Below are 15098 nucleotides of genomic sequence, written 5' to 3' on the forward strand. Positions count from 1 at the left end.
TTCACAGTAGGGTTCATACTCCTATGAGAATCGAATGCTGCTACTGATCTGACAGAAGGCAGAGCTCAGACAGTAATACTTGCTTGCCCACTGCACACCTCCTGCTGTGCCCGATTCCTAACAGGCCACGGACGGGTACCTGTCTGCAGCCCGGGGTTGGGGACCCCTGGCCTATAGGGTTAGAGGTTTCCACTGCAGTATTTTTCTGCAATGGCATGGTAGTGACATGGCCTCCCTTCTAATTGCTTGTCAGAATTAATATTCCTTAGAACCAAGACCTTGTTAAAATAGCAAAATACAGAGTGTATAATCTGTAAGGAAAAATAAAATGTAGTACATCCTATTCAAAGAGTTTTTATTGTTATATTCTCTGTGAGATTGTCATTTCAAACTTTAAAAACTGTTTATTTGAGATGTTACACAGTATTATAGGATTGGAAATGGCCATTTTCAGTAGTGTTTTTTATATGTATATTATATATATATTCCAATTTCCAATTTATGTATACCTGTGTATATATATACATATAAGTCCAGTATATATATGTGTATATACATAATATATAAGTCCATGTATAAACAGGTGTGTGTATATATAGCATATATACTTATATACACACACATATATATACACACATATATTACGTGTGTGTGTGTGTGTGTGTGTGTGGTTTTTTAAAAAATTAAATAGAGATGGAGTCTCACTATGTTGCCCAGGCTGGTCTCAAACTCCTGGGCTCAAGCAATCCTCTCTCCTTGGCCTCTCAAAGTGCTGAGATTATGACTGTGAACCACCATGCCCAGCCTTATATTTTAACTTTTCTTATTTTATTTTGAATTTGAATTAATTAGTATTATCCAGAATAATACCTAAACATCCCAGTAAAGTAGGTTCTGCTAATTTTAGGGAAATATGATTAAACATCATAAAATCTACCTTCACTTCCAATAATAACTGCAATATAACTCATGAAGGCATTCGTGTTATTTTGTATCAAATTCAATATTATTATTTATATTTTGTGTAAAGCTAATTTCCATGAGTATGGATTGAGCCTGTGTCTATCTGAAAGTAAGAAGTTATTAAAAGTTCTGTATGAAATGTGAGTACTTTAAAAATGTACCAAATTTCCATTCATTTGCTGGTGTGTGTGTGTGTGTGCATGTGTGGGTGTGTTTAGGTGTATGAAGACTTCTTCATTCAGGAAGTTGCAGCGGAGGCAGCTTATATATCCTCCATCTTTTCCTCTTGTCCTCTGTTGGGCCTCTCTGGGAGGAGTGTCCAGACTTCTCGGGAGCAGGATGTGCCGCTGTAAGCATTAGTCTTCCGTGCATGTGAACTTTGCTTTGTGCCCACTGCTGACCTTTCTTATGGTTGGTTATAGAAAATGAAACCCTGTCAAGATGGAAATTGAATGAAGTTTCCACAGAAACGAAATGTTTTCTTGCTTAGTATAAAACCTGTTTGCCAACTTAAAATCCATTTAAGAAAAACTTAATGCCGTTTCATTAAGTATAACACTATATGTGATTGCATGTGTTTGGCCATAAATAAATTTCAACTTAGAAAGTTTTAATATGATTTATACAGTGCTTGGAAGCGTGCTGGGATTCAAAGTAAATTTGAATGCTAGAAGAATTTAATTAAAATTATTCCTAAGAAGCATAATTTCAGAAACAGGTTAACGAGATGATATGTTTTAACCGAGGTTATTTGGATAGCTTTTTCTAACATTTGTATGTTGCTATGGTACTTTTGGAACTGAAATCATGCTGTAAGAGTATTCATTTGATATTCATTCAAGGTGTTCATTGGCCCAGCACTTCATTTTTTAATTAGTTTCTCTATTTATGGTTGCTTAGAATATGCATGTTCTTGCTTTTAAAATACTTCTGTGCATTCATACTAATATTAGGAAAATTTGTAAACTCAGAGATTAAAGATTAAAAAATAAGACTTTATGGAAATTTTAGCATATTTTTAAATTTTAGAGACATAATACTAAGTACACATGGCTGCTTAGATTAACTTTGGATATACACTTTAAACAGGATAAAGAAGATGTTACTTAAATTTGACATATTCAAACTTACCACTGGAACACACACACACATTTTTTCAGCCTTTGTGAAGACCAATAGGACTTTATTTCTTGACCAGTATAGATATATCTCTTACTAAGTATGTCAAGAAATAAAAAATGTACTAAAAAGAAGGGTTTATGTTTTCAGTTAGCTGCTGAAATGATTGTTGATTTACATCTCAGGATAAAAAGTAATAGCATAGTGTTGGGGCAGTGGTGACTCTGACTCGGTCTTGTAGATTAGGAAAGGATATCCCAGTACACATTGAAGAACTGAATTGCCTTCCAAATGTGCTTTGTGTGTGGTGGAACTAGGTTAACCTGGCTTTTACAGTGAACTTGCCTACAGTTTGCTGTTGGCAAGTTGGCATAAGGTTTGCACTCATGTTATTCTGATGTATAGTTTTGGTTTTCTTGTTACTGAGTGTCTAAATTTATTTTTTGCCTCATGCACATTTTGTGGTTGATGAAAATTTGGTTAAAAAGAATTATTGAAAATAAGGAATCGAATGATAGTTCTACATACAGTGCTTTAGTTTTACAGATTTGGATAATCCTAAAAGATACATTTCTGAACACCAATTCCAAGTGTTGATATCTGAAAGATCAAAATCCCTAAAGCCTAAGTTCCTAACACCTAAAATCCTGAAAATCACAAACACAGGATAGTTGAATCATGTTTGGTGGAACTATTATCTTGTTATTGTCTTTATTTGGAAATTAAGTATGGTTTAAGAAGATGTGCATGGTTGCCAAGTTGACACGGGTTGGACTTGTGGACTTAATTTTACTTGTCAACTTGACTGTATTAAAGAATACCTAGACATCTGGTAAGACATTATTTTGGGTGTGTCTGTGAAGGTGTTTGCAGAGGAAATTAGTGTGTGAGCCTGAGTGGATTAGGTGAAGAGCTGCCCCTCAGTGTTGGTGGGCACCATCCAAACAGCTGGGGCCGGGATAGAACTATAATAATACAGAAAGCAAAATGGTCTCTCTCTGAGAACTAGGACATACTTTTCTTTTGCTGCCGTAGACATCAGAACTCCAGGCTTGCTAGACTTCAGACTCCAGAACTTACATCATTGATCCCCAGAATCCTGAGGCTTCTTCAGCCTGAGCCGTGTTACCAACATCCAGTATAAATTGGAGATATAAAATGTGTAGAGACTTTCAAAGAGTTCTAACTCATTTAATGTTTGTTTGGTTTTTTTCACATTTGACTCCACAGAACTACATTATCACAACATTGACTTTGTGTGTAAGCATTGTGCATGTATATAAAAACATCGAAACTTCCTCAATAAATGAAGAGGTGTCCTTTTCATACATCTGCACTTGTGAAAGACAAATTTTCTCGAAATCTTGGCTCTTGTGGGTGGTGACTCGTTGTTTTTTTGTTTTTTTGTGTTTTTTTTTCCCTGTCTGAGCCATCATGGTTTTTGATCAATCTTGTCAAAAGACATAGGTTGTTCACCATGGTAATTCAGGTGATTGCAGTTATATAAAGCTGGGTGTGTGCAATTACCAATTAGAGAGATATATGTTTATACATTTCCCTTTTTGACCCTGTTTCTCTATAAATATAGTTCCTCTCATCTTAACTGTTATACCCCTCTGACTGTTATTATTATACCTGAGTGTTTATGCTTGCAAAAATAGATATTATTATTGGCTGTTTTATTGTGTAAAGTGGCTTTTGGAGTGTTCTGTCATGTTGTTTATCAAATAAATCACCTTTTAAAAATGTAAATATCTTTAAAGATTAAAAACTTTTTTTCCCAGAATTATACTTTCAGGATTGCAGTGTTTAGGACTTCAGCTTTAGAGGTTCTGATCTTTTAGGATTTCAACATTAAGTATTAGAGAGTTCAGGATTGCATCTTTTGGGTGTATGATTATCTACCCTGCATTACCATCTTAACTGTTCATAGGATCAAGAAAGTAACCATTTTTGTATACTAAAAATTTAAGTGTGCTAACGTCACCCAACTGATAAACAGTAGAGCCTGGAATTGAGCCCAGGTATTCTGGATCTGTAGCCCATGTCTTTAAACATGATATTCTAAACCTGCTCACCTCTGGTTACCGTTTCATGTGTTATATTCTGTAACTCATGTTTGCTTACATATATCATTTTATACCATGCATGCTCAACCATCCCATTATGTTCTTGTTTTTTGAACAGAGAATTAATATTCTGGTTAATACGTTAGATAATGCCTATGCCTTTTAATCTGTCTATATTAGCTACTTATAGATCTTGCCATACCTCCCTATTTTTATGAATGTATCCTCTTTGTTTCTGCGTTGTTATAAAGAAATTAGAGTATTACTTCTAGCCTTTGAAATCTGTTGGTTTCCCAGCTTTCTAAAACAAGGCTAAGAAACTTAAATTTTGTTTATTTCAATAATATCTCTTGACAGTGATTGCCCTGTGGATTAAAATTTATGTTTTCTTTTATCTGTTAAATATGTAGTTTACTTTCGACAGTTTCTTTCATTTCTCTATATTCTTCCTTTGTATGGAAAGGCAATAAAAATATCTGACAAAACGAAGCAAAACAAAACAAAAATTTAAGCATGCTCAATGGTAGCATACTATTTTACTTTTATTCTGTTCACTTTTTAATAGATAATTTTGGGGAGATTTCTAGAGTGATGGGCAAAAATTCACTTTTCTACTCACACAAAATAACAAGGGTTGGCTCTCTGCTTTTCGAGGGTAGGAAACTGTAAAAAGAAAATTGGTACAGCCAAGTATGTTGATTAGTGTTATGCTTTCTCAGTCCTGCTAAGTTCAAGGAGAGTATCAGTTTCCATATACATTAGTGTTTGCATGGCAGTCATAAGAGAAAACAAAGAAAACTGTTTGAATTTTCTTCACAGAACGAAATCAAAACACTATTTTTAAAGATCTTTGTAAACTTGGAATGTCATCATATGAGAGGTATATCAAAAAAAGTATAGTGTTTTGATGTAGAATTCTTGATTTGAAAGTCTGGGCACTGCTGTTTTTCAGCAGTGAGTGTTAGTGGGCAAATCATCCATCCTTGAACCTTGATATAAACATAACTGCCCTATTGACCATTCTTGATTTTGCTGAGAATAAAATGATGTTATGTGTGTTAACTAATGTTTGGTCCATCTAGTATTATAAATAGGCTATTTTTCTCCCACCACCATTATGATTTTGATAGCGTCTAGCTGTCATATAGGGTAGTGCTTCCCTAGCCTTTTCTCATCATGTGCACATAGACAATGAGAATGTTTGCATAATATATTGAGGTAAGTGGATGAGACTCTTGTGATCAAAGGCAACCAGCCCTGGGGGCTCTGGCCAGTCTAGGTCCTACCCAGTTGACCTGTGGACTGAGGTGAAGCAGCAGCTTGGCACACTTCTGACCTATTAGGAGCAAACCAGTGCTTTAGGGTATATTGATCAGAAGGCTCTGAATCAGGAAACAAAGGAAAACAAGACTTTAATATTATTTTTTGACACAAAAAACTACTTTGGAAAAATTTGTTTTGCTAAACATGTTTTGTTATTACTCATTGATTTACTCACATTATTATTCATTGATTTTCCGTGTATTTCTATAGTATCTTTAAAGTCCAGGTCAACAAGGGCTAGATCTGTTTAGGCTTAGTGTAAAGCTAGAGAAGGAATAACTCAAAGTATCTAAAAATGCAGTGGTTCATGACAGAGGCATGATAATACCCTAATAACTGTAATTTACATTTATCAAACTCTTATTTTACTGTGGATAATTTGATTTGATTATCAATTACAATACCTTTGTATGCATTGGGATACCCAGTTGCATGCAATGAAAAATTTACCATATTAACATAACGACTGGGGTTTATTTTTCTAAGCAAGAAGTCCAGGCAGAATTCATGCTCTTTCTGACTTCCTTCTTCACTGTCCTAGGTGTGGTTTTTATCATCATGGTCATGAGCTGGGCACTTCTCCTCCTGGGAGAAGTATCCATGCTTTGGGCAAGAAGTGAGGAAGGATGAAGGTAAAAGGCATATACTAGCCAAATCTGTCCTTTTTTATTAGGAAAGCAATAGCTTTCTTGAAAGCCCCACTCAGAAGACTTGCATCCTTGGCTAGATCTGGGTTTCATGGCAACCTCTGACTGCAAGATAACATGGTAAGTGCATATTTTAACTGGGTGTATATTTGTCATAAACAAAGTAAGGATTCTGTTAGAAGATAGAAGGTGAGAATGTACATTAGGTAGGAAAATTGTATTTGCTACAATTACAGACTTCTCCGACAGAGGAAATTCTAAGGCAAGATACTGTGAGTTGCAGTGATGTCCAGTGTTTTAATATTACAGTTATAATATTAAAATTTTTTACAGTATATACTGAAATAATGATCTATTGTGTGCTGTATCACTGGACTTATATCATAAATATTCTCAGATTATCAATATTTATTGACCACATTTATGTACCTAGTATTAGTCTAAGCTCTCTCAGCATCGAAACCCTGGGCAGTGGTAATAGAACACACAGGATTTGGAGTCAATTGGATCTAGGTTCTGGTTTTGACTCTGACTCTTAGTAGTTGTGTGCTCATTTCCATAAACTGGCATGTCTAATAATGTAGCCCAAATATCTGAATTCAAGTGAAATGTATCTGTAATACGAACTTCTCTTTGGCAGAATTTATTTGCAGATATACTACTAGTTTTTCAAACATGGTTTGGTACAGAAAATATGGTATTGTGTCTAAATCTGGAAATGGTAGAGTTAGTTTTCATTGTGTTTTCAGGTTTTCCATTTATTCTTTCCTTTAATTCATTAAAGTATACTTTTTGGGAGTTTTGTAGATATCTGGGTTTTTATGGTAGGTAAAAGGAGTCATAAGGCACAATATTCTTGTGTTTTATTGATGGAAATGTTCTCAACAATTATCTAGTCTATTCACTTTGTTCATGAGGACATCAAAGTTAATTGAGGTCACAAAAGGTTATTTGACTTGCTTCGCATCACCAATCATAGCCTGTTCAATGAGGGGATAGGACTAAGGTTTGTGTCTTCCAATTCCCAGTCCAGAATTCCTTTTACTAGACCAGTGATTCCCAACCTTTGGCTCACGGGTCCCTGGGAAAACATAAGACTTAGTGCAAAGGGTCACTGCTTCATGTGTGCTTTATGTATCATCCATGAACTAGATATTACTCTTCACATATAAATATACAAATATTTGTAGATACAGTTGTGATTTATAAAAGATAAATTTATTTAAAGATAGTGCTGAAGTTACATAATTTTTTCCCATTTTTCAATTAACAGATATCAAAAGCATGATTATATTGTGTCTTCATACTTTAAAAATGGTTGAAACCATGGGTTAGCACAGGAATCTCAAACTCAGATGTTTACAGAGGCTAGCAAGAAATATAAATAACTAAAGTAGGTTAGGTTTCGGGAAAAACAACACTGAAAATGCAGTGATAAATGGCAGGGATGTATAGTCTTACTAAAATGGGCAATAGGGAGTGGTGGAGACTGTGTCAAACTAGAGATCCTCTTTTTTTCTTTCTTTTTTTTTTTTTTGAGACAGAATCTTTCTCTGTTGCCAGGCTGCAGTGCAGTGGCACGATCTCGGCTCACTGCAACCTCTGCCTCCCGGGTTCCAGTGATTCTCCTGCCTCAGCCTCCCAAGTAGCTGAGACTACAGGCACGCACCACCTTGCTCAGCTAATTTTTTGTATTTTTAGTAGAGATGGGGTTTCACCGTGTTGGCCAGGATGGTCTCGATCTCGACCTCTTGTGATCTACCCGCCTCGGCCTCCCAAAGTGCTGGCATTATAGGGGGTGAGCCACTGCGCCTGGCCTGAGATCCTCTTATTTTTGCCAGGGAAGCATGAGTCTGATATTTCCAATCTCTCAAGAAACCAGGACTCTAGATTTTTGAAAAATTGAGATCACCAAAGTTTAAGAAAGTGGTTTAAATTCAAAACATTACATGAATCAAAGAAATCTTACTGGTGGACAGAATTCAGCTTGTGGACTTAACAATTTCCAGTCTTTATTCTAGAGCCCTGGCCTTAGGCATTGATTACAGAAGAATGCTTTTGAATCTCTAACTCTAGAAATTATTAGAAATCTAAAAGATCTCCAGATGGGTAAAATGATGTGCTGCACTTTTATCAGAAAGCAAGGGAAAGTACCCTATGATCTCCTTTTTTGATTACTTTTAACTAAAACAAAAAAATTACATTTGTTTATATTTTAATCTGGCTTAAGTTTACTAGTGATAATAGAATAGATTTTTCTTTCAAATACATTCTATAAAGTTACCATTTAAGTGGAAGTAGGCTTCTCATTAGAACTCTGTCTATTGAACAGAAAAGGCTAAGAGGCAGTTTTGGGTTAAATACAAGGCAGACATCTCTGGAAACTAAAGCCAGCCAGAAAGTCTGATTTACTCCATGAGAAGAGCTTCCTAGCATGAGGAACTGACGCTGGGACTTCTGCATTGGTAGGAATTGCACTAATTGAGTTCTTGGACTTTAAGAAACTAGAATGTGAAAAGTAAGTTTTATGGAAAGCTGCGAGGCTCTCCTCATGTTCTGTCAAGATAGTATTTTTTCTAGCTACATCTATATCTATGCTTCCTTTGCTATTTAATTCCCAAAACTTTGACATAAAATAATGGTATAGAGATTCTTGTTATTCAAATTGGAATAATCAAAAGCTTCACATTGCTTTATATAAAATGTATAAATTACCTTTATAACGAACCATACTTTTTAAAAATTATCTTCAGCTTTTTCAAAGTTTTGATTTTAGGTCTTTCCTAAATTTTTTCTTCTCTGTTTTTCTCACCTGTTCATTACCTTGTTTAAAATCAACCATGTTTAAAATCAACCATGTTAAATGAGGAGAGACAGGTCTGGTTTAAAAAGAGCTGTTATTTTTTTTAAATTTTATTTTATTGTGATAAGAACACTTAACATGAGAATTACCCTCTTAACAAGTTTTGAAGTGTACAATACAGTATCGTTAACCATAGGTACCATGTTGCACAGCAGAATAAGTAGAATAAGTTCTACTCTTTCACCTTGCATAACTGAAAATTTATGCCCGTTGATTAGCAAGCAACTCCCCAGTTCACCTTACCCCAGCCCTGGGTAACCATCATTTCACTCTTTGATTCTATGAATTTGCCTATACCTTATATAAATGGAATCACACAGTATGTGCATCTGTGACTGGCTTATTTCACTTAGTGTAATGTCCTCAAGGTTCATCCATGTTGTCACATATTACAGAATTTTCTTCTTTTTTAAAGTTGAATAATAGTCCATTGTTTCAAAGAGATATTAGCATTCTGGTATTCCCTGAAGCACACTGTTCATAATAGTCAAGCTATGGAAACAACCTAAATGTTCATTGACAGACAAATGGAAAGCAGTATTCTTAAAGACACTGGGAAGGTAGGCATAGTCTAGCGAGCTCTCAATTGGGGTTCTCTTACATTCCCTACTAGAAATCTAACAGAGCAGAGTCTTATCAACTGTGAATGAGGAAGGAGTTGAGGATTTGTTTTTCCTTGGGTTGTGGAAGGCAGCTCATGGTACTGCCTTCAGCTCTAGTTTCCAAAGGAAAGCATGTATGTATTCTTATCCATAGTAAAACAAGGTCACATTCTACAACCAGTAGTAAAAATCTATTTGCAATGATTTGTTTATGTTATCTCTCTTCGTTGGAAAAGTCTGGGTCTAATGTAGACCATATAAAATTATTATTGTTCCTCATGGCTACCACTTAATTATAAAAGCTTGCATCTCCATTAGCACAAGGCATGGATCTTTTGTTTATTATGTTTGAGAAGTTGTCTTTCAAACAAAGCACTTTTCATACTTAGCCAAGTAATTTTCTCCAACCTTGTAGAAAGTGAGTCTTCTTTATAACATATGAAGTATTTCCCAAAAGAGAATTTTTTGTTTTGTTTTGTTTTGTTTTGCTTTTGAGACAGAGTCTCGCACTGTCGCCCAGGCTGGAGTGCAGTGGCGCGATCTGGGCTCACTGCAAGCTCCACCTCCTGGGTTCATGCCATTCTCCTGCCTCAGCCTCCTGCGTAACTGGGACTACAGGCACCCGCCACCACACCCGGCTAATTTCTTGTATTTTCAGTAGAGACGGGGTTCACCGTGTTAGCCAGGATGGTCTTGATCTCCTGACCTCGTGATCCACCCGCCTCGGCCTCCCAAAGTGCTGGGATTACAGGCATGAGCCACCGTGTCCGGCCTCCAACAGAGAATTGTAAAAGACAAGCTGCTAATAACAATTTTTCTTCTTATGCTTCCTTTACTATCACCTCTGCATTCTTCTCTCATCCCACAGTTTTTCCTCAGTAATTCATCAAATTTCAGGATATATATAGCTGCATATTTCTGCTCCCCAGGACACTATTCCAATTGAAAGACAGTTTTGAGGATTTCAAAAATCTTTTCCTTGAAGAATTGTCCCTTAAACCTTGAGCATACCTCCTGGCTTGGTGATGACAAGGATGTTGCTATGGTAACTAGAAGAATGATTCTGCACGTCCATCACCAGCTTTCATGTCACCCACACTTGAATGAAAACTTTAGCTCATTACAGTAAGTGAAAGTGTATAAAACAATGACTGTCAAATTCACCCACTCAGCTAAAGGAAAACCTCAGGAGTAGGGGGAACACTCATTTCAGAAAGGATTTTACCTAATCTCGTTTCTAATTTAAATATTCTCATTTATTGTGTCATGCCAGTATTAGACTTTTCCATTACAAAATACACCTTCATTTCTAGTGTTTCAGATTTGTTATTTCCAGGCTGCCAAAACAAAACAAAACAAAACAAAAGACAGCTTTAAATATTTGTTTTCTATTGTATTTTGCAAGATTGTTTGGTATAATAGGATCTATTTTTTCTCTTGATTTCTAAGATTTCTGCTGGAAACTCTGACGAAGAACGTATGTCTGCCAAAATCACTCCCAGGAGAAATGTTGGAACCATTACATTTAGTTTTACTATCCAACATATTAAAATAGTTACCCATAGCACATATTCCTAGACACTATGACAGTGAAGTTTAAGATGTTTAATACATGTTTAAAATATATCACAAGCTATGTAGATAGATACTTAGAGCTTCCTATTGAGGTAGCTAACTAGTTAAGTAATTTTGCTAACATATTAAAGGATCACTAGAAATTACTTTCTCAAGTACTTAATTTTTCCATGCCACATCACAAAAATGATTATTCTTATCTGAGACACTGGAAGGAATCTTCTTGTACTAGTATTTATTTGTGTACAAATGCATGACACATACTGTCCATGTCACCAATTTTTATGACAATGTTGGCAGTAATAATTGTGTTTGTAATTATACAATGAATTGTGTAAGAGATTAGCTATTACTGATTCTTGTTAACTCTCCATTAGAGAGAAGAGATGGAATGCATGGAACACAAGAGTAGTTTTCTTGAACACAAAGCTATGGATCAAATTGGAGAGATGATGTGATGTGGTTGAAAAGAGCACAGTGGGGAGGAGGCTGAATTTTCACTCCTAATTATGCCCATAGTTGTATAACCTGCAAGTCACTTAGCTTGCTCCAGACTCAGTGTACTCATCATAAAATGAGAATCTTGTTTTATGCAAATCTAAGATCTCTTCTTCCTCTGCCATTCTATGGTTCTAGCTTCATATGCTTTTTATTTTTATCTGAATCAATATACTCCCTCATCCGCTTCCAAATTAGCTCTTCCTCAGTACTATCTGTCTTTTTCAGGGTCACACCGTCATCTCAGGAGGGAAGCAGTGGAGTCATTGACTCACCCTCACCCCCATGGTAGGCAGCACCTCCCTGCAACCCACTTCTCTTTCCTTTGATGTGCTGTTTAGATCTCTCCAAAGATGCCTCTTTATTCCTGGACACCCATTGGCCCATGGCCTTCTGTCTGACATCTCTGACTCCTTGCATACCCAGCCATTCATCCTGCATACCAATCCCAGGGAACATTCTTAAATTTAATTTTATATTTTAATGCCTTTAAGCTTTTTTTAAATCTATTATTACAGTAATAAATTCTCATTGTAGAAAATTTGGAATCATAAAGAGCAAAGTAGAGTCCACATATAAATTTCATTTTGTTGATACTGCCTTTTTCCTTTTTTTCTGCTGAATCATTCATTTTATGCTTAATGATTTAAAATCAGAGCACTTGGATTATTACAATTGTTAATTCTTAGTCATATATTTTGCTAATATGTTTTTTCTGGTTGGTGTTTGCCTTTTATATTTGCATTTAGATAGAGATATTTGCCAGAGATAGAGCTATATTTAGGAGAGTTGGGGCAGGCGCCCAACAACATGATCAGTATTCTCTGTATCTTCTAAGTTATTGGCATCATCCTTTCCTATCACAATTGCCTCTGTGTAACCCCTCATCACCCCCAGCCACTTTTGGTTTATGTCATTCTAGAATAGCAACTCATGAAAAAAGAGGGATTTTTCTTCCAGAGGTTGTAGATCAGTCCCAGGAAAGGAAGCTGACTGGCCTTCAGTCACTTGCCAGGGGGATGGGGTACCCTTTGGCCAAACCAAAGTCATGTGGCCATAATTGTGTGTGTGTAGAGGGAGAGGGGAGATGGGGGAAGGGATTCGAAGAAATGGTCAATGGGGTAGCACTGGAATTGCTGGTCCCACAACTGCCACTTAGATTGAGAGTTGGAGTGATTCCACAAAGGAAGGGATACCAATATACAAAAACTAGATTTGTCTACCATAAGAGCATTCGTTAAAGAACCAGGTTTATATCTCTGTATTTTAAAAATAGAGGTATCTTGTCTTCTCTCACAGTGAGTTTGATATTTTACTTATAAAGAGATAATAATGTCACTGACATCTGAACAGTTGCTTCAAGATTTTTTGTATGCCTAACAATAATTGTATGGAATTTCCTCTAGTGTCTTAAAAACAGCCTCAGAGCAACTATTGACTAAAATAATTCCTAGAACTCTTAGCTGCTTTCACCATGTGATTGCCCTTCAACTCTCAAATAATGGTAATTGTGCCTGTCATGTGTGGCTGTGTAATTATATACAATTCTTTAAGTATAAGCTTTAGAAGGGCAGGGATTGTCATTTGAATGAAATTTATATCTCTCTTTATGTTTATAATTTCCTTTACAATGGGTTATTTATAATTGGATTTTTCCTTGTTACAGAAGTCATTCTTTTTTATTTTAGAATACTTGAAAGTTCTTTTAGTTCTTTTTAAACATTTTTATAAATTTATGGGATGCAAGTCTAATTTTGATACATGGATATATCATATAGTGGTGAAGTCAGGATTTCCAGCGTGATCTTTTCCTCTTTAATAAACACAGAATAAAATTTAAAATAAAACTCACTATGCAGAGAAAACTAGTTAGTATTTTGATACGTATTTAGTGCAAAGTCTATTGATAAATAGAAAGCCTGATCCCATATATGCTTTCCAGGTGAAGGTATCAGGTAGGATTTTGTTTTGCATATGTTTTGCAGTTGGTGTATTAAGTTCATAGTGCCTAGAATAAAGAAGACATGGATATATTGTCAACTTTAAGATATTAAAACTAACATTGGAAAGGAAGTTGTTGACAATGTTGGTGCTGAGTTTATGTCCCACATTCTAGGAGACATTATTGCATAAAAGTAAATTTATCCTTAATCAGAATGTAAAAAGGATCCTCTAATTTCCAAATGAGGTTCATTAGGATCTTGAATGGGAGGAAAAACATTTAGTTACAAACATTTCAGCCTAAAATTGCAGCAGAAAAAATACTAAAAGAGATGCAACAGGCTCTAGGCTTTGACTTACATTATTTTACGATGTGAGAATGCAAGATTAACATTTTTAAAGCCAGAAGGAGAATGTATGCATGCAACCATGCTGATATTGATTCGTATTTTAAAATTTAGTTTTAAATGTAACCAAGAATGTAATTCCCATAGAAGCCCAACTTTTTCTGCCTTCATGTGTTGCCTGTTTATTCTGTCCTTAGCACCTGACTGAATTGGTCCCAAATGGAGTGTTAATTTTCACTGAAGTGTTTACAAAATGAAGCCCCTTTCTCTATTTTTTTCTTTTCATTTTTTTTTTTTCCCTCCAAGATATACGCCTGAACTTTCCTGTCTGGCTCTTGGGTTGTTGCCAACCTGACAGAGAGCCAACTGGCAGAGGAAACTGATGTGGTGCAGTGTTCATTAGCAATTTACATTTCCCAACATGCAAAATGCTTTAGAGTTTTAATTTTTGAAACTTTTTAAAAGCCAAATTATACTGTAAAATGACTAAACTCTTTATTTCCTTATTTGTGTTGTGGTAGTTAAGACAAACAGTTAAATCTGTACTGTTCTTTTCACATAGTGATGTACAATTTGGGGATTCTTTTCCATACAAATCACCACCTTGCAAAGAATTCAATCTTTGGCCAAGAAAGTTTTCTTCATAGTTAAAATGTGATTGTATACATGCTAACTGAGGATGCACAGCCTTTCTGTGAAATCACAGAAACAGTGCACCATGTAAACAATAACACTGTAGTTATAGTTCATAGTATTTTAGTCATCTCTTTCATAGACAAGAAGTGAAGCACATATTTTCATATATTTTAAAAATGTAGGATGCTTTAAATTTTGTTTCAGAAACATATTTCAAGGCACCAGTTTATTTGGTAATTGTATCTCTATTATTTTTTTAAACTTTAATCTCTTGCTTACCATTCCCCTTCAACCTTCCTCCCCTCCTAACCTCACAGCTCTCCGACAGAAATCAGAAAACATGCACATATTATATTTTATAACTGGTCACCTTGGGAGTCTGCACATTATATTCTTGATTATTTCAAGTTGTTCTCCTTGGAAACACAGAAGCCCAGACAAAATGACATCATTTGAGATGAGTACATGCCTTTTATTTTAGAAATGAACATTTAATGGCTTTTGACTTTGAGGCG

The 15098-nt window shown here is 35.5% G+C and overlaps 1 protein-coding gene across 2 annotated transcripts in view; it reads left to right on the forward strand.

Annotated features, from left to right (window-relative positions):
• The window catches only part of SCFD2 (sec1 family domain containing 2), a 487384-nt gene that overhangs the window by 219453 nt on the left and 252833 nt on the right, over positions 1-15098 (forward strand). The window lies entirely within an intron of this gene.

Source organism: Chlorocebus sabaeus, chromosome 7 (genome assembly GCF_047675955.1).
Source record: "Chlorocebus sabaeus isolate Y175 chromosome 7, mChlSab1.0.hap1, whole genome shotgun sequence".
NCBI classification, from domain to species: domain Eukaryota; kingdom Metazoa; phylum Chordata; class Mammalia; order Primates; family Cercopithecidae; genus Chlorocebus; species Chlorocebus sabaeus.